This window comes from Hylobates moloch, unplaced genomic scaffold, assembly GCF_009828535.3.
Source record: "Hylobates moloch isolate HMO894 unplaced genomic scaffold, HMol_V3 SCAFFOLD_8, whole genome shotgun sequence".
Taxonomy (NCBI): Eukaryota; Metazoa; Chordata; class Mammalia; order Primates; family Hylobatidae; genus Hylobates; species Hylobates moloch.
The window spans coordinates 87,947,790-87,968,215 of NW_026652283.1; positions in this window are offsets into that span (position 1 = coordinate 87,947,790).

The window sequence follows — 20,426 nt, forward strand, 5'->3', positions numbered from 1 at the left end:
AGGTATATCTCCTAATGCTATCCCTCTCCCTCCCCCTACCCCCAACAGTCCCCGGAGTGTGATGTTCCCCTTCCTGTGTCCGTGTGTTCTCATTGTTCAATTCCCACCTATGAGTGAGAACATGTGGTGTTTGGTTTTTTGTCCTTGCGATAGTTTGCTGAGAATGATGGTTTCCAGTTTCATCCATGTCCCTACAAAGGACATGAACTCATCATTTTTTATGGCTGCATAGTATTCCATGGTGTATATGTGCCACATTTTCTTAATCCAGTCTATCGTTGTTGGACATTTGGGTTGGTTCCAAGTCTTTGCTATTGTGAATAGTGCCGCAATAAACATACGTGTGCATGTGTCTTTATAGCAGCATGATTTATAATCCTTTGGGTATATACCCAGTAATGGGATGGCTGGGTCAAATGGTATTTCTAGTTCTAGATCCCTGAGGAGTGGCCACACTGACTTCCACAATGGTTGAACTAGTTTACAGTCCCACCAACAATGTAAAAGTGTTCCTATTTCTCCACATCCTCTCCAGCACCTGTTGTTTCCTGACTTTTTAATGATGGCCATTCTAACTGGTGTGAGATGGTATCTCATTGTGGTTTTGATTTGCATTTGTCTGATGGCCAGTGATGATGAGCATTTTTTCATGTGTTTTTTGGCTACATAAATGTCTTCTTTTGAGAAGTGTCTGTTCATATCCTTCACCCACTTTTTGATGGGGTGGTTTGTTTTTTTCTTGTCAATTTGTTTGAGTTTATTGTAGATTCTGGATATTAGCCCTTTGTCAGATGAGTAGGTTGTGAAAATTTTCTCCCATTTTGTAGGTTGCCTGTTCACTCTGACAGTAGTTTCTTCTGCTGTGCAGAAGCTCTTTAGTTTAGTTAGATCCCATTTGTCAATTTTGGCTTTTGTTTGCCATTGCTTTTGGTCTTTTCATGATGACATCTTTGCCCATGCCTATGTCCAGATAGTATTGCCTAGATTTTCTTCTAATGTTTTTATAGTTTTGGGTTTTATATTTAAGTCTTTAATCCATCTTGAGTTAATTTTTGTATATGGTGTAAGGAACAGGTCCAGTTTTAACTTTCTGCATATGTAGCTAGCCAGTTCTTCCAGTGCCATTTATTAAATAGGGAATCCTTTCCCCATTGCTTGTTTTTTGTCAAGTTTGTTGAAGATCAAATGGTTGTAGGTTTGTGGTCTTATTTCTGAGTTCTCTATTCTGTTATTGGTCTTTGTCTGTTCTTGTACCAGTACCATGCTGTTTTTGTTACTGCAGCCTTATAGTGTAGTTTGAAGTCAGGTAGCATGATGCCTCCAGCTTTGTTCTTTTGGTTTAGAATTGTCTTGGCTATTTGGGTTCTTTTTGGTTCCATTTCAATTTTAAAATAGTTACTTCTAATTCTGTGAAGAATGTCATTGCTAATGTAATGGAAACTGTATTGAGTATGGCCATTTTCACAATATTGATTCTTCCTATCTATGAGTATGGAATGCTTCTTCATTTGTTCATGTCCTCTTTGATTTATTTGAGCAGTGGTTTTTAGTTCTCCTTGAAAAGGTTCTTCACTTCTCTTGTTAGCTGTATTCCTGGTTGTTTTATTCTTTTTGTAGCAATTGTGAATGGGAGTTCATTCATGATTTGGCTCTTGGCTTGCCTGTTGTTGGTGTATGGGAATACTAGCGATTTTTGCACATTGGTTTTATATCCTGAGACCTTGCTGAAGTTGCTTATCAACTTAAGAAGTTTTTGAGAGTATCATTGGCCAGGTGTGGTGGCTCATGCCTGTAATCCCAGCACTTTGGGAGGCCGAGGCAGATGGATTGCCTGAGGTCAGGAGTTCGAGACCAGCCTGGCCAACATGGTGATACCCCTCTCTACTAAAAATACAAAAATTAGCCAGGCGTGGTGGCGTGTGCCTGTAATCGCAGCTATCCAGGAGGCTGAGGCAGGAGAATCACTGGAACCCGGGAGGCAGAGGCTGCAGTGAGCTGAGATTGTGCCACTGCATTCCAGCACTCCAGCCTGGGCGACAAAGCAAGACTCCAGCTCAAAAAAAAAAAGTTTTTGGGCTGAGATAATGGCTTTTGCTAGATATAGGATCATGTCTTCTGTGAACAAAGATAGTTTGACTTTCTCTCTTCCTATTTGAATACCCTTTATTTTCTTCTCTTGCCTGATTGCCCTAGCCAAAACTTCTAATACTATCTTGAATAGGAGTGGTGAGAGAGAGCATCCTTATCTTGTGCTGGTTTTCAAGGGGAATGCTTTCAGCTTTTGCCTATTCAGTATGATATTGGCTGTGGGTTTGTCATATATGGCTTTTATTATTTTGAGGTATGTTCCTTCAATACTTAGTTTATTGGGAGTTTTTAACCTGAAGGGATGTTTAATTTTATCAAAGGTCTTTTCTGCATCTGTTGAGATAATCATGTGGTTTTTGTCTTTAGTTCTGTTTATGTGATGAATCACATTTATTGATTTGTGTATGTTGAACCATCCTTGCTTCCTGGGGATGAAGCCAACTTGATCATGGTGGATAAGCTTTTTGATGTGCTGCTGGATTCGATTTGCCAGTATTTTATTGAGGATTTTTACATCGATGTTCATAGGGCATATTGGCCTAAAGTTTTCTTTTTGTGTTGTATCTCTGCCAGGTTTTGGTATCAAGATGATGCTGGCCTCATAGAATGAGTTAGGGAGGAGTCTGTCCTTTTTAATTGTTTGGAATAGTTTCAGTAGAAATAGTACCACCTCTTCCTTATACATCTGGTAGAATTCAGCTGTGAATCTCTCTGGTCCTGGGCCTTTTTTGTTGGTAGGCTATTTATTACAGCCTCAATTTCAGAACTTGTTATTGGTCTATTTAGGCAGCAGATGCTTGTGTATTTCCTATATGACTTTAGTTCTAATAACAGTAGCAACACCCTAATTATTAAAGGCCTCTAAATCGGCTTTTATTGTAACATAGACAAGAAAAATAGATTAGAAACTTTGGGCTCAATGGAAATTCGAGATGGAAGCATTAGATTTTACTGCAAGTCTGTTAGCCTTCCAGGCAGCCGTTTTCCTCTCCATTCTGATCTCTCTCCAGAAAATGTGAAGTGGCTCATGGCTGTGCATTTCTGATATGATTGGGTGTGTTTGCCTGTTGCTATGCATGAAAACTCATAGAGAAGCTTGATTCCAAACCCTCAACTCATTAATTTACTCTCCCCATATGCTTCTGTACTCAACACCAGCCAAGAACTTAAAAGGAGTGAGGGAAACTTATTAAACCATTATGGCAGTTTATTCCAGTTCTTATCATAAACTATATTTCAGATTTTTTCATCCCAAAATCATAAACTGTATGCATCTTATCATAAACCATATTTAAAAATTTTTCACCCCAAAATCACTTCAATTGACTCATCTGCTGAAATGTGCTGCGTTGGCTTTTAATATAGTAAAATTTGTTTATAATTAGTTCAGGAAGCTCCTTTTTGACTTCATGAGACCATTTTATAGATGCTTCATGTTCCATTTCATTTCTTAATATTAGAAATTCTAAAGTATATTATTGCCATTCATTTGACTATTTGTGTTGCTCCTCTGAGGGATGCATATCACCCTTCATAGGAAAGTAAGCTGTAGGAACGGGGTCTCCGTGGGGATGCTTAGCAGGGCTTTCTGCTTTGGAGCCTGTAGGACCAAATGTGGCTGCCATCAAGCCACTTGCCCTGGTTTCTTGATTGCAGGCTGCAGCCCCGAGCTCTTCGTTTCCCTTGTTCTCTACCCTTCTTGTTCTTTTTCCTTGGTCTTTACCTTTACAGGTTGGCTGCATCCTACCAGCCCACAGGTTGGATTTAGCACTGCTCCATTATTCAAGGCCAGTGGGTCAGGGCAAGATCTTTTCAAAGCTGCAGCAGAAGCACAAAAGTCCGAACCCAACCATTCAAAGTGCATTCCAAGCCTCTGCTGCCATTGTGTCCACTAACATCCCATTAGCTAAATCAAGTCTCATGGTCAAGTGTAAAATCAAGGAGATAGGAAGTACCTTTATCCACCCTGAAGTAAAAAGTCACATGGTCAAGCCAAAGTGAATATTTGTTGGAAAATAATATAAACTATCATACCGTCACAGGGCCTGGCTATATAAGGTAAATCCTGTATCAATCTGTGTATTCCTCCCTTGCTGTTTATTCTGAAACATGAACAGCAAAAGTCTTAACGTCTTGATGGTATAGCTGCACTGTTTAGTGGACAATTATGAGTTCACACACTAGAGAACATTGTAGCCTCTTAATCAAGATGGAATACCAGTTACATCACTGTCCTGAGATGCTCCCAGCTGTGAGATGGCACACAGCTGGACTTCCATTTGGATATTTGAGGAAGATGGCTCTATATCCAGCTTGGGAATCATTCTCTTACCCCCATCCTCAGATGTCCTATTTGTACATATGTTTGTCTCCTCAGCTGGACACTTCAAGAGGAGAAACTTACTCCTTTGTCCCCTGTGTGTCCACCCCAACCCCATCCATTTCCATATAAGATTCCCACAGAATGTCAGAGAATGTTTATAAAGTGACAGAAACTTCAGCTTAACACTGAGAGTGGTTACCATTATGAACCTGGGCTTATTTTCACATCATTTTAAATCATAGCACATCAGAGACGAAAGAACCTTTGGAGATCGTCTAGTTCAGTACTCTCCAGAACTTTCTACAATGATGAAAATGTTCGTATCTGTCCTGTCCATTATAGTAGCTCCTGGCCATAAATGGCTATTGAACACTCCAGATGTGTCTCATACTGTTGAGGAACTGGATTTTAATTTTTATCAATTTTTACTTAAATTTAAATAGCTACATGTGACTAGTAACTACTATATTAGACAGCGCTGATCTAGTTAATTCCTTTTTGGCCCAGAGTAGACATGAGTAGATGTTTTTCAAATGAACAAATGAATGAATGCAAAGGAGAAATGACCCCCACCCAAGGTCACATAGCCAGTGTGTGGCAAAGCCAAAGCAAGGCCCCAGAACCATGGATAACCTTGCCTGGGCGCCTCCCTCCCCCTTCCCCCCTTCTCTCCTAGAGGCCTGTATTTGCATTAGTTTGGCCTTAATTTTGTACTTGTAACCTTCTAACAATATCCGAACACCTCTTGGTCAAATAGGTTGGGGAAAAAAAGGACAAAAATGAAACTATTTTTCTCTCTTCAGTAATTTGAAGAGTGAGCATTAAAAACCCAATCAAACATCAAATAATTTTTACACAGTAGAAATAATATATACTTTCCATCCAAATTAACACACATGCTTCCAGCAATTTAATTATGCAAATGTGATATAAGCAGCAGTGGAAACAGTGTTAAAGGGGAAGAATGAAGATTGATAAGCTAAAATTTCTGGTGACATTTTCCTTTTTAATTTCTTCCTTTGGTTAATATTATGCTGATTTTCATGCAGTGCTTAGGTAGATACTTTATTTCTTTGTAACAAGCGCCTCTACAAATTTATGCAAATAATATTAATCACTGTTGAGAAAAACAGCAGACATTACCATCCCTACTGCTCACAACGTTAGGCAACAGTAATAGATGGGTCTTGGGCTATGAATATGATTAAATACATTGGTAAGCAAAGCTGCTGTCTTTAGAGAGGGATGTTTTTCCTCTAGCTGCATGGAGAATTCGAAATTCTAAAATATAATTCCCACCTTTGCTGTATAAGAGTGGCCCAAAGCAAAAAATTGAAAAGCAGGTGAGATTGCTTTGTTCTTACCTCATCAGAAAAGCCCCATTCCACCTGGCCCTCACCAGCGAGGAACTCTGTCTTCACAAGCAGACTTTGAGATGAGGATTTGGGAGTAAGTTGTATATTGAGGAAGTGCTCCCAGGAGGAACCTGTAATGGAGTGGGAGAAGCAGGAGAGGGGAGGAAACCGAGCACAGTAGGAGTCTAGCAGGGACATGTGGAGGGTGACTTCATCCTGATTCCACAGGGAATGCTGGATTCATCCTTAGAATTTGTACCACTTGAGGCCAGGGTCCTGGGCTTTTCACATGGCACTCAAGTCAGTCATTGGCAAGGGCCAATGTGTGGGATGTAAATCCCCAGGTAGTGGCAGCTCTCTGGGAGTGCAGACAGAGCAACTGGTAGGCTGAGCGCAGTTCTGCCGTGAGCTGCTGGTGCAGGCCCCTGGACAGGGGTGAAGACCAGATAAAAGACCCAGGGGATTGGGGAAAGCCCTGGCAATGTCCACTAGAGCCTCACCCTGGCACCTGCCCACAGCTGCATGCCCCATCTTTCTGCTTGTGGTAGCTAAATTATGTCTCAACCTGACTGGGTTAGGAGATGCCCAGATAGCTGGTTAAACATGATTTCTGGGTGCATGTATAAGGCTGTTTCTGGAAGAGATGAGCATTGAATTGGTAGACTGAGTAAACAAGTGGCCTTCCCCAGAGTAGGTGGGCATCACCAATCCACTGAGGGCCTGAATAGAACAAAAAGGTGGAAGAAGGGAGGATTCACTCTCTTTACCTGACTGCTTGTGCTGGGATATCAGTCTGCCCTTGATCTTCTGCCCTTTGCATTCCTGGTTCTCAGGCCTTCAGGATCTTACTGGAATCTATAACATCTGATATGTATATCATATATATATATAATACACACACACATATATATGTGCACATTATCCTACTAGTTTTCTCTGGAGAACCCTAGCTAACACACTGCTGTACCCTGGATCTTTTCCCTGGACTCCAACTAGGGACTGGAGAGCTTCCTGGTAAACTATGTCCAGGCAAATGGGATTTTTTGAATAATGGCTTTTATTCCATCACCTCACATTAGGAATTTTAAAGCAGAGGGGTGAGCAATAGAGGAAATATGTAGAAAGGCTTGTGGGGAAAGTGTTCAGATTAAGAGACTGCTCTTGGGTAAGGCTGGCTAAGGAACCCACATAATCCAGAAATTAATGTTTGTTTGTTTGCTCCAGCATCTGAGAATTCCTGTATAAAGCCTGGGACTGCTGCAGTGCTTTCTCCCTTTTCACAGTTAGAATGTTGAGGGCTCAATTACACAGAAGAGATAGTCTCCAGGGGCCATTCTGCCCCATCTGCAGCAGCCTCCTCATGCCTGTTTCAAGGAGGGGAACGGGAAGCTGGAATTCCAGCTGCCAGGTACTCTTATGTCAAAGCACTACAATCCTACTGGAGAAAAATTGGAGCTGCGGGTACTTTCTCTATTCTTATTTACTTCCTTTCAAAGAAGTCCCTCTGAAAGGCTCTCTTTGCAAAGCAGAAATGCTATTTTGAAGGTGAACATAAAAGCTTTCTGGGCAAAGAAATTGCTTTGTTCCATTTGAGAAAACTCTCTGCTTTTGAGAGAAGAGAGGATATGAGGCCATGGGAACTTGATTAGCTCTCATCATCTTTCCCTCTGGTTTTCAGAGACGAGGAGAGACAGAAAGGCTTTCAGTGTCCATCTTTACCAGCCTATCCCCTGATGCAGAACTTCAAGGGCTGCCATACCTAGAGCAGCCCGAGATTCTGGGATTCCTATTAGGATAGGAAACCCAGAAGCCTGAATTTAGGGCCCATGCAGTGGGAGAGGAATCAAATTTGGATTTTCTGTCTGTGGTTGAGGCTAGTTCTGCTGCTAAATGGCTATGAAAATTCCATCTTGTGAAATGAGGACAGCAGTACCTCAGCATATTGTGTGAAGGGTACATAACAAATTCTAAAGTTCTGTGAAATTTTAGTTGGTGAGCCCCAGGACCTCAGAATTCTATATATGTGCATGCATGTGCTTGCATTTGTGTGCACATGTATGTGTGTGCATGCACGTCTGCACATACATGTGTGTTTTTCCTGTCTTCCCTATCCTAGCACATGTAGTTGGTGTTGGTGTGCCCCTCAGCTATCAGTCATCCCCCTCCCTTCATCCTCACCCCTCAGAACAGAGGAGATGAGGAGGCCTCGCCCTTACACAGGTCCTTCCAGACAGCAACAATGACAGAGAGATGACAGTTCTTATTCCTGCATTCCTCTCTCATCCCAACCTCATACAGGGAGTCTTTCAAATCAATGTCAATTTTAATTTACCAAAATTATCAAACTTCTTATTTTTATATAAATATAATGTATATTATAAAGTAATACTTTGCAGCCAGAAATATAAAATGCAATCATCATAATTTGAAGAATATAGGACCTTAAATCGTAAGACCTGGATCTGAGACCTGAATTTGCTGTTGATTCATGATACGGCATGTATTCTCTCTGAGCCTCAGTTTCCCCATCTAGAAAATGGAGCTAAGGCCCAAGTAGAGGTATTTTTGTGACAATCCAATAAGATGACATTTGAGAAAATGTGACCTGCACATCATTTCTCATACCGAGTTAGTGTCATTAGCATCCTTAGAATGGTTCACAGCTGCAGTATAGCCCCCTGGTTTTACAGATGAGGAAGCTGAATTCCAGATTGGTTAGGCTCCTCCATGTTACTGACAATGAGCTGTAATCACACAGCTTCCTGATCAGTGCATCCTATATGCTCCAGATACACAGCGAGCATTCATTTGAACCTCCAGTCTTCCAGACTGCCCAGGAGACCCAGTCCTTCCAGGCACCATCCAATCCCAGGCTTTGTGGATGGAAATGCTGGAGACCTATCCAAGGGAGTTAGTGGTATGGCCAAAGACACACACCACGGGCATTTGTAAAGGAGGCAGGCATGAGCTTTGGAGTAAAATAAGAGCTTCAGATGTTGTTTCTCTTTCTGCGCCTTTGAATCAGCCCATGCCTGCCTGTACCAGCAAGTTCTCGCCTTATGCCATAAGGCATGTGTTGACTCTTCCCTGAGAGTTGGTGAGGAGAAGTAGACTTCTGTGCTTGTCCAGAAGAAGTGACACAGAATAGAAGTCCATAGGACCTTCCTCTGACACACTTTTTCTTCCCTAATCTGGACCCCAGTAACATTGAAGAGTGTTTCAGAGGGAGCTTGAAGTTCTCTCTCCATCATTTTCAGATATGTTTCCTTACAAGCTTTAAACTGATTGTAGAGGACACTTTGCTGCATGTTATTTTCCCAGAGCTCCTGCTAATTGATTTGTACAGGAAGTGTTTTTCTCCAGAGATAGTTTCATCGTTGTGATGGTTTTCCTGGTAGCAGAACTGGGGTCCTATTGGGGAGTCCAGACATGTTGCCGGGGATGTGAGCTGAGCCCTCACTCTCTCAGTTACCCTCTTGGCCTAGCCTGGTCTCCAGAGCTGAGTAAGTTTAGGTCAAGGACAGGCTTACCACAGTTCTTCATGGCAAAGATCACATAGGCATTCAACTGTCATAGCTTGTTCCTCCCTTCCTCTGTATATCCCTGTATTTTTCAGAAAGCCTTGTTCTAGGACAGGCCTGTGGCTGTGCCACAGTTTTTCTTGTGTTTAACCTGTTTTTCACAGGTTAACTATTTCTTTAAAAGAATGTAGAGTATTTTTATTTGGGTTACCTGATGTTGACATGTTCCTTTCCACCTTTACATATTCCCTTAGAGGCTTGGGGTTGACACTTTTAAATACCTAAAATAATAAATAATTTGAGGTGAGAATTTTGGTGATATTTAAAAACCAAGAACATTTTTTTTTGCCCTCATGCTGCTGACATCTAACTCCTATAAATTTTTTATGCGTCTAGCACACAGCTGTTTTGTAGTTACCAATTTCCATAGGATAGGTTAGCATCAGGCAGTGTTCTTCAACAAAATAGCTGTTTACACACATCACAGGCCATAATTTTCTGATATCTTGTGTCATCAGTGGTTGTGATGTTTTTGCAAGGGGAAAAAGTCTTTATCTCACTATTTCTCCATTTCTTAGTGTGGTCCCAAGAAACATAAGTTGCCACCAAGATATATTTTACCAATTTCCAACCCCATTAAACTTAATGATAATATGAAGATGGAGTTATTCTTACCTAAATAGTTAGGAACTTACTAAATAAATGAAAATAGAGATTCTAAGCTGCTGATGATTTCTGTCATCAGTCTTTAAATTCCAGGCCATGAAATGTGATTCTTTACAAGGAGCAGATCATCTTTACTGTGAAGTTAACCAGCATTAAATGACCTGTGCTCAGTGCCTAATTTAAATTGAGCTAATTTAAAACTTCACTGTTAATGAGGATACTTAATGCTATTGGTTCATGACTTAATTATCCATTCTACTTGTCTTGCAAAGAACACTATTATAAAGAAGAAATTGTGTGCCATTACTAAAAACACCTTTAAAAAATTAGTGTAGAATGGTCAAAGTTTTGTTTTTCTTATTTGTGTAAATAGCAGTTTACTTTTGTTGACCTTTCTCTCTTTCATCCTCAACTCTGTATCTTTTTATCCTGCCTTAAATTCTCATCCCTGGTAAATGGACCATCATTTTGACAGTCCCTTCCCCTCTAGCTATGACATTTGGGGCAGCTTCTGCCCTGTTCACTTCTTCCTTCCCTCTTTGAGTTTTCTTTATCTCTACTCCTTCAAAGGATGAATTAAAACAGAAGTTAATTAAACATGAAACTTACTTTGCTACTTGTGGTTAATTCTTTTCCACAAATGTTCAAATACGTTTTCATGTATTAAAATACGCATCTCAGACATATTTCTTTAGGCAGTACACTTCAAAGACCTAGAACTCTTTGTTTTAATGGTATGTAGCCTCACAAGCAGACTTCCCGCTGCCCCATTTGGAGAGCCCTGGAAGTGGAGGAGGAGACGCAGCAGGCTCCAGCAGAGAGGAGTACCTGCACAGCCCACACTAGAGTGTCGCTTCCTGTGGCTCACTTTTTATATATATTTATGGGCATGCTTTAAAGTATGCGTACCGATTTTTTTCCCACATGGCCTGTGCAGAAAAATAGCCCATAAAAAATCCTCCAGAGTCATCATATAGGTTCATAAATTTAGAGCTGGAAGAATCCTAGGATGTCGGGTGGGACATTCTCTGTTTGTAGCAGAGGCTTGGGATCCCCTCAGGATGATAGAAACAACCAACACGAGTAACTAATAGAACCTGAAGAGATGCAACGGGCCTCTGATGGAGACTAGATGAGGCAGCCTCTCAATCCAATTTGCAGAGATAATTTCAACAAGATTTCTATAGGTTAAGCCCTTGCCAGTTTACAGCCCCTGTGACAAGCCCTCCGTGTTTAGCCCTCTTCCCATCACCACAGCAACCATCTCTCATAATAAACAATTGGGGAAGAAGCACTTCTGCAAATGTGACCTTGTCCTGCCTTCAGTTTTGCCGGTGTGTGTGTATGTGCGCCGTGTGTGAGTCTGTGTGTGTTTCTTAGTTATCCTGTCCTGTGAACTTTTATTCTCCTCTCAAGATCTTGGCATCTTATAATAAATAAGATGCTGCATTAAAATAAGAAAACCAAGTCTGGAAGCTTTATTAACTTGGCACTATTTCACCTAGATCAGTAGATCCCCAATACCAATCCATGGCCCAAGCTTCTTTGGAGTCAGTTGGGCCACATTCACAGTCTAGACCAACTGAATCACTGAGTCCTGGTGTTTAGGATTCTGAATTATTATTATTATTATTTTAATTATTGTACTTTACGTTTTAGGGTACATGTGCACAATGTGCAGGTTTGTTACATATGTATCCATGTGCCATGTTGGTGTGCTGCACCCATTAACTCGTTATTTAGCATTAGGTGTATCTCATTCTTAATGTTCCCCCTGATTCTGATGTGCTGCCAAATTGGTTTATTTTCTACTGTTTCTATCCCAAACAGCCAGCATCCCAACCCTGTTTATATATCCTATATGGCAAACAGGTGAAGAGTAAAACAGCTCTGTTCAAATCTTGCCTAGATCACAAAAGAAAAAAAGAAATGTTTTAGACTAAGAAAAATGAAACTTGTCACAAGGTGGCACTACCCTTGCTTCCCCTTAGGTAAGATGTGCAAGATTTCAGGACTAAAAAGGTACCAGACACCAAGACAAAGAGTAATGCCAGCCAGGGTGAGTGAGACACATCCGCTGATTTTGGTTCTCTTTCCCCAAGCCAATGCCCAGTAGAGATCCCCCAGTCCTCTTTGCGAGCACAGGCATGTTGAGGCTGCGTGTGGCAGGTTGGGCTTTGCTGTCATAACATTAACTTCCGTGGTCCCACTGGCCATTAGTTTTCATTTTGAAACTGTCTAGGCCACATTTGTCCACAGGATCCAATTCAGTGCTTACTCTGGAATATCTACAGATGATATCCTCAGTTTATTCTGCTTCTGATACAGATGGAACCTTCAAGAAAGATTCTTTCTCACGTTGTTGGGGTTTATCATGGCTTTGCATAAATTACCTAGAAGTGTGTTATTATCCCATCCTCTGGATCTCAATGTGCAATGCTTTGTTGGAAAAACATTTGTTCTTTGTTTCAGATGAGATGACTAGAAAATATTTTTAAAAGTTGGTTAAACGCAGAAACAGAACACCAAATACCGCATGTTCTCACTTGTAAGTGGGAACAAAACACTGGGTACTCCTGAACATAAAGATGGCAACAATAGACACAGAGGACTACTAGAGGGGGAAGGAAGGGAGTCAGAGGAGAGGGTTGAAAACTAACCGTTGGGTACTGTGCTCACTATCTGGGTGACAGGATCAATCATACCCCAAACCTCAGCATCACACAATATGTTCACATAACAAACCTGCACATATACCCCCTGAATCTAAAATAAAAGTGGAAATTATTACAAAAAAAATAAGATTCTTTAAATGTTGGTTAAAGTTGTCTAAAGATTTCAAAGATAAGTACTAACCTTCTTAAAGAAAAGATCTTAAGTGACTTTTATGTTGCCTGCCACGCCATCTGCTCATCCGAGCAAAGTAGTACAGACTTAACCCGTTGAGCAGTTAAGATTTCTGGCTTCTCATCAAGACTGCCATTGGGAAGGTGCGGAGCTGAAAATATCATCCTTTTGTAGCACAAAGTGTCATAACCATGATTAAATCAAGTTGATTCATGCTTGGAGTTAACTATTTTCCAGAACTTTCCTAAAATCATTTGAATGTTTGATTGGAATTCACAAATGTTATTGTAGCCCCAGATCTGCTTTATAAGCGGTGCTTTTGGAATAGATAAGCTTTGAAATGGAAACATAGGTTTGTTGGTTTGTATTTTGTTTTTTTTTCCTCTTGGCTGAAGAATCTCTGCTTATTAGAGCAATCAGTCCTATCCTGCACTCTACACAGTGGCCACGCTCAGATTTCCAATGGGTACTACAGAAAGAGTCATGAACTTTTAAGATTGGACATCCCAAGATCTAAATTTAATTATGGCTTGTATTTCTACAGCCTATACAATTTCACATTTTATTTTAACAACTATTTATTTTAGCATATAGAAAGCTTTGGAAGATAGGTGAAAAGAAAAATCATACCATAGTCCCAGATAAATTATTAGTTATAATTTTGGTATATTTCCTTCTAATCTTATATCTACTTAATCCGTATTAACAAACATCCATTGATCACCTGCTGTTTATAAGGCACCAAGGAAGAATCAGAAGTAATTGACAGCCAATCAAACAGAGACTAATTGAATTTTCAGGGAACACTCATTAAACAATCCAGATGGATGAAACTAAGTGCTAAGAAATTTGTCTCAAAACAACTTTAGAGATTCTGTGAATTTGGCAAAGATGATGGTGAGTGATGAGGGAAGAGGATCACACAAAAAAAGTTTATTTCTACCTTGAATCTGTAAAATAATTAAGAAAATGTGTAAATAAATATAGAATAAAATGAAAAACCGAGGAATCCTAAATGACATTGTGACACTTTTGAGATCCTGGGATTGGGGATTGGACAGGAAATAAAGAGCACTGGAAAAACCTTAGACAGATGTTTTTCTTCTTGTTTTCACTTTTTACCAAGGATCTAAAGGCAAGGAATTAATATTAAACCGTCAGGTTTTATTCTGTAATTGCACACATTATTATCCCAAGAACACTCCATTTGCTTTAGATAATTGGAGTAGATTAGCTGTCGAGAACCTTAGAGTACACACCCAGTGTGAATTGACTTGGCCAAGTGTTTCTGCTCTCCTAATGTCTCTTACATGCATCACTGCTGTGCCATTTCTTCAGTTGTGGGCCAGAAGTGCTCCCTGCCCCCAGCTGGACATCTGCTTGGTACAAGTCAGACTAACTAGATCTTGAACCCTAATGAATACTTGCCCGCCAGACCTACAGTGCTAACAGATATCCAAGTCGGCTTGCCGGTAGCTCCCTTCTTTCACCCAAGTGGCTACTGTGCCTAAAAGAGTCCACTAGGGAGTTTAGTAACAGCCCAAGAGCAGTGGCCTTGAAGCTGCTTTGATGTTTTCAGGAGGTGTGTATGTGTTAAATAAGCAGACCCTTTAGTCTTGGGAAACTGCAATGCCAAATGCTAAGCTGCAGATCTCACATGACACCCAGTAGAGACTGGCAGAAATTGGCCACTTCTCCTGGCCTCTTCCACCTTCCTTTGACCTCCTCACCCTGCTTCTCTCTGACCCCAGTAGCCAATGTAAGCATGACAGCATGACATTGTAAAAACCCAGAACCTCAGACTACTGCCATGGCCTTGGGTAGACTGTTCCCAGAGCCTTAGCTCTGCTGCCTGGAACTACTATGAGGCCTAAGTGTTACCATAATAAAAGGTCTTTTAAACCACAAAGTGCTGGGGACAAAGGGTTCGTTGGATATTTTTAGATGACTTAGGGGTAAACATGGCTTCTCAGCCTATGACTTGGCTCTGACCCTCTGACTAACCAGTCACCCCTCACCAGGGTGATGTACAGCTTCTTACAGTGTCATTGATGGCTTTCGTAACTGCATTTCCGTGCTCCCTTGGTGTCCCTGAATCCTCATTCCTGAATAGGTTTGTAGAAAAGTAGGAGAGTAGTTAGCCATAAGCTAATTTTGGTTTTGCCTATAAGAAATGTCTAGGTAAGCATTGCCTGAGGAATTGGTATAGGATGTGAGTAGTGGCCAGCCTTGGAAAATGTCCAGAAGTGCTCAGATTGTCAGATAATTTGTAAAACTTGGAAAAGGCAGTCAGTGTAGGGTTAATTTCCTCGGGATAGCATTGTGAGACCACAGAAGCTTGGGAGAGGAGATAAGCGGATAGAAGCTGGTTGAATGAAATAAGGAGGAAATAGGAGTGAGGGGTTTGGAGAGATAGGGCGCATCCTTGTGCTGGCAAATTCTAATCTCTCTGGCATTGACTCCAGTCCACTGAGTGCAGAAAGCTCAGCGACAGCAGGATTGTGAGATCTGTGGCAGGAAACAGCTCTTTACTTCAGGGGAGAAACAAGTTTAACTATGTAGAGAGGAACCACTAGGCCTGTGGAATAAGGTCAATTAATGTGATATTAATCTGAAACATCTTCCTGTTAGTACAAGTTAGGGAATTTTAATTCAGGTCAGTAATCTCAGATGTTTTTGTATTTTTATTTCCTAAATACCATTTGTCAAATCTAATATGCTCTTCTAATAAATACCCTTTCTTATGAAGAGCTTTATTTTTTCATTCGAATGATTAGAAACCTCTAAGATATATAAAGAAAGGTGTTTATTGCTACATTGTATTAGTGAAAACTTGGGAACAATCTGAATGTTTGTCAATGGGATATCTATTATGTAAATTTTGGTCCATTTTTATAATGGAATACTGTGCAGTTCTTAAAATTAATGAGGTAGAGCTAGATGTATTGATAGGAAAAGATGTTTATAACATTGGGTTGTACAACTATTTATGGTGAGATTCAATTTTTTCTAAATTTATTTCAAACGTGACAAAATAAGTTCAGAAAAGAGTCTATGAGGAATTGTTCTCAAACTATTAATGGTGAAAGTTGTAAAGGGAAATTTCTGTTCTCTTATCCATGTATATATGTATTGAACTGAAGCATTTGGCCATTTTCAATAAGCATGCATTTTTTGTCTAGAATTAAAGTTCCTGTAAAATTAAACATCAATACAAAGAAAGAGATCGCTAGAGGCAGTGGATACTATAATAATCTTTAAACTGAAGTCACTGCTCCCCAGATTGAGCCAAATTTGGAAAACCTGAAAAACCAGAGATTTCAGAGTAGCCAGTTGATGTTCCCCATCATACTCTGCTTAAGAATTTGTAGTATTGATACGTTGCAGCAACTTGGATGAATCTCAAGAGCATTTTACTGACTGAAACAAGCCAGTATCAAAAGCTTACATACTAAGTAATTCAAATGGAATTTATAGGACATTCTCAACATGACATAACTATGGAGACAGAGAAGATATCAGTGATTACTAGGGTTTGGGAGAAGGCAGCACAAAGGAATTTTTTCAGTGATGGAAAGTTTTTTATCTTGACTGTAGTGGTGAACATGAGATTAACATGTTAAAATTCATAGAACTATAAACAAAATCAATTTTATTTGTTAATTTAGTAAAAAATGTAAAAGCAAAAAATCAAATAAAGGAATAAGGAACCAAAGAATATTATATGTCTGAACCCACATAAGAACATGGCTGTGGATTTCTGGTTATTCAGCACCACGTGCCCACCCTACTCTGTGAGGCTTTCTTTCCTTGGCTAAATCCCAGAGCCAGCCTCACCCTTACTTCTGCCTGGGGGATCAGTTCAATCCCAAGAACTGTAAGAGATTGTCCACTTTCTACTTAAACAAATCTCATATCAGGAAGCTCAGCACCTTTCAAGACTTTATATTGGATTTACATATATTGCCTTCTGCGAAGCCTGCAATTTCTCACTGTAACTTCTACCAATGGAATCTAATTTTGCTCACTGGCATCACGTAGAATTAATACAACTCTACAAACTATCAGTATGTTGCAGTCGTCTCTCTCTGCTCTTGCCTCTCTCACTTCTCCTCTGAACTGCTTCTTTTCTCATCCTGGTTTCTGCACTCTCCACTCCTCTGGTCTCTTTTGTCTACTGTCTCGTTTTTTGCCTCCCTCTGAAAATGCGTTGGTCAGAAGTGAACATGATTCTGCATCTGTGGTCTGATAATAGGAAACAGAGCTAGTTGGGCCCTCTTGCTAATCCTAACCTGGTTTTTCTATTGATGATGCTAGGGTCACAGGGCCACCTCTAGAAGCTGTATCACTCTGTGGACTCAAAGTGCCCAGAGATTGTCTTTTTGCACATGCTGCTGAGAACTCCCCATAATGTTCAACAGGAGTAAGTTTTTTGTCTTTCACTGTAGAACTCTGCATTTATCCCATTCAGTTGCATCTTTTTAGGAATGGCCGTTCCACTCTTCAGATCATTTTGCATCCTGCAGGGGTCTGACATCTGGCATATCTACCATTTTCCCCAGGCTTAAGCTCTGACATGCCAAGTCTTCATCTTTGTCAGTAGTATAGTCCCTCTTTCCAAACAACTTGAAGAGGAGAGATGTTTGACTTTCATTTTTGTGCCGTCACCTCTGACTCACTGGAACAGCATGTTCCACAAGAAAATAAATGCTGACATGTCTTAAGCTTTCCCTCTGCCTGTGCTCCTTTCTGAAAAGGTTCCTCTTATGTCCTGAATGTTGTACCTCTTTATATGTGACTGTTAATTGTATGCCTTGATGCTATTATAGTTTGGGTTGCTGGGGCAGGATGGCGCCGCATAAATACAACTTATCATCCTAATTAGCATCACTGCATTCTTAAGCAGGTCTGAAACCTGCAGTCTCCTCTGGTGCTTCATAGGTGTATAGTTATTATGAAATTACTATACATCTGGCTGTCTTATTTCCATAATTGCTGCAGTTGAAAGGTGACTACTGGCCTATTCTAGAATGAAAAGGTGTTAATTATGTTAATAATCAGGAATTTGGAAGCAGCTTCCCTTAGTGGGTCCTGGAGGTGTGTGGGCTCTGGAAACTACGGAGAAGGTGGGTAGCCAGTGACTAGGTGCCAGAATGTGGGCAAGAGGACATAAGAGGTAGTAGAGACTCTATAGGAAAAAAATGAGAGAGACTAATCATAAGTGACTGTGGAGGCAATTTGTTGGTATTATTTAAAAGTGCATTTGATATAATAAGGTAAATTAAAAGGCCAGGGATTTGGTGTAATTTGCTCCTGAAAGTGCCCTATGGACTTTATGTAACAAGACACGTTCTTCCAATAGATTGCTCAGGATGTGAGGGTAAATGGAGAAGGTTCTAGATCATCCTTTTTCCCCCTCCCAGAAGCCAGGGATTTATTTCCAACCCTCTTTTAAAAAAGTAATTTCACCAAAAGAAATAAAATAAATAGCCCCAAAGCAAAAATTCTACGCTGATCTACCTTCTGAAAAGCTTGGAAACAGTAGGGCAGAAAGCCTAGCATGTAAATGCAGTGTTACCAGGTACTGACCTGTTTTATATAGTGATTCCTAAACCAGTTGAGCAGGAGATTGCATTTAGTCGAGAGCCCTTACATGAAACATTGCCACAGTGTCCTTAAAGGTCCTGCTCTTAATGGGATGAAAAGGGAATCTGGCTGCTGAGTCGGGGGTCCCTCTGATTGCTAGTCAGGCTAATGGGTGTCCCTGTCTTCTGTGTCTTTTACTGTGTCCCTCTGAAAGTGTCATGCACTGTCAAGACAATTTCTCAATGGCCTTGAAATAGTCAAACCATCTGTCCCCACTAATCCAGGTAAAGTGAGACAGACGAAGAAACCATTAGAAACAGCTTAAAACTATGTAAAATGTACTTTACATTTTACACATGACTGCCAAAAAACACATTTCAAGTAACCTTTTTCTTTATTCAGAAATCCCCAGACTTCTACCCTGTTGACTGTCAGCTTCTTTTCCCTGAAGTCTGCCTTTCACCTGTTACTTTTCTTTTTACTCTTTGTTAACAGAGGAGGTAACATATATTATTATTCTATGTATGTTTTCTTGTGTGTGTGTGTATATATATATATATATACAAGAAATATACATATATATGCATGTAAATATAACTGTCTTTAAGGTTAATACATTTTTTTCAACATATGTAGGGTAATCTAGTTAAAGAGAACTGGGGATTGTAGTGGGCAGGCATTTCAATCAAAGATTCTAAATTGCACTTCAGTTAATAATGAAATTCTTGCAGGAATTAGCTGCAAACTTGTATTTAAGAATCGAATTTGAAGAGTTGTCTGTATTGATTTATGAGGTATAATGGTACTACTCGTGATTGGAATGCTGTAAATTTGCTGCCTTCAGAGAGAATGAGAAAGATCAGAGCAGTCTGTTCTTGGGGAGCCCCTCCCTGCCCATGCTCATGTGTGCTAAAGCCAATGGTCCCAGCCAGTGGAGGTCCAGGAGCCCAAACATTGTGTAGAGTGATTTTTCCTAGGATATGATAAAGATCTGATTTTATTTTATCATACATAAAATTCATTACTTATCTATTTGTTTATACATGCATTCATATACATATAATTTATTTATATCTATATCTCTATTATTTATTTATTTATTTATTTATTTATTTTGAGATGGAGTCTCGCTCTGTCACCCAGGCTGGAGTGCAGTGGCGCAGTCTTGGCTCACTGCAACCTCCACCTCCCTGGTTCAAGCAATTCCCCTGCCTCAGCCTCCTGAGTAGCTGGGATTACAGGCGCCCACCACCACGCCTGGCTAATTTTTTTTGTATTTTTAGTAGAGACAAGGTTTCACCATGTTGGCCATACTGGTCATGAACTCCTGACCTCAGGCAATCTGCCTACCTCAGCTTCCCAAAGTGCTGGGATTACAGGCATGAGCCACTGTGCCCTGGCTATTATATATTTTATATATAAAATAAAATCCATCCTTTCATTAAAAACACCCTCTTCAGTGTCACAAACTTTTCTCCTCACATGCAGTTTTAGTCTCTTTGAAACCATTTTCACCAAAACAATAACGTATATTCTAGAATTTACTGAGTGGATAAGTATGTGCATCAAAAGTATGTGTTTATCACATAACAGCGTGAAATCTGATTTCCTTTTGGTAACTGGAGTTCAACTCTGATCTTTCTTTTAGGAAACCAATGAAGTATTTATATTTAGGTTTTGAAAAGTTTTTTCTGTCTCCAGTTTACCTGTAGCTCATTTTCATTCTTCAAACTCCCCAGATACCCCCACCTCCTGGGTTTCTTTTCTGAGTGAGCAAGCTCTGATACTGTCGTTTTTTTTTGAAAAGGGGTGGTTATCTTTGTAATTTCTGGGAGAATATTGCCATTATACCCATCTTTTAGTCACTAGGGACTGAGTGTATGATGTCAAGCTGTACTTTAATGAAAAACATATCATTTAAAGCATCAGAAAATAGTAGGTTACACTGTGAAGAAATCAGGGACATTCTCACCACCGTAACAAGCCCTACTGGTCCTCCTCCATCTTCCTGCTGGTGTAGATGATCTCATTTGGCTGGGT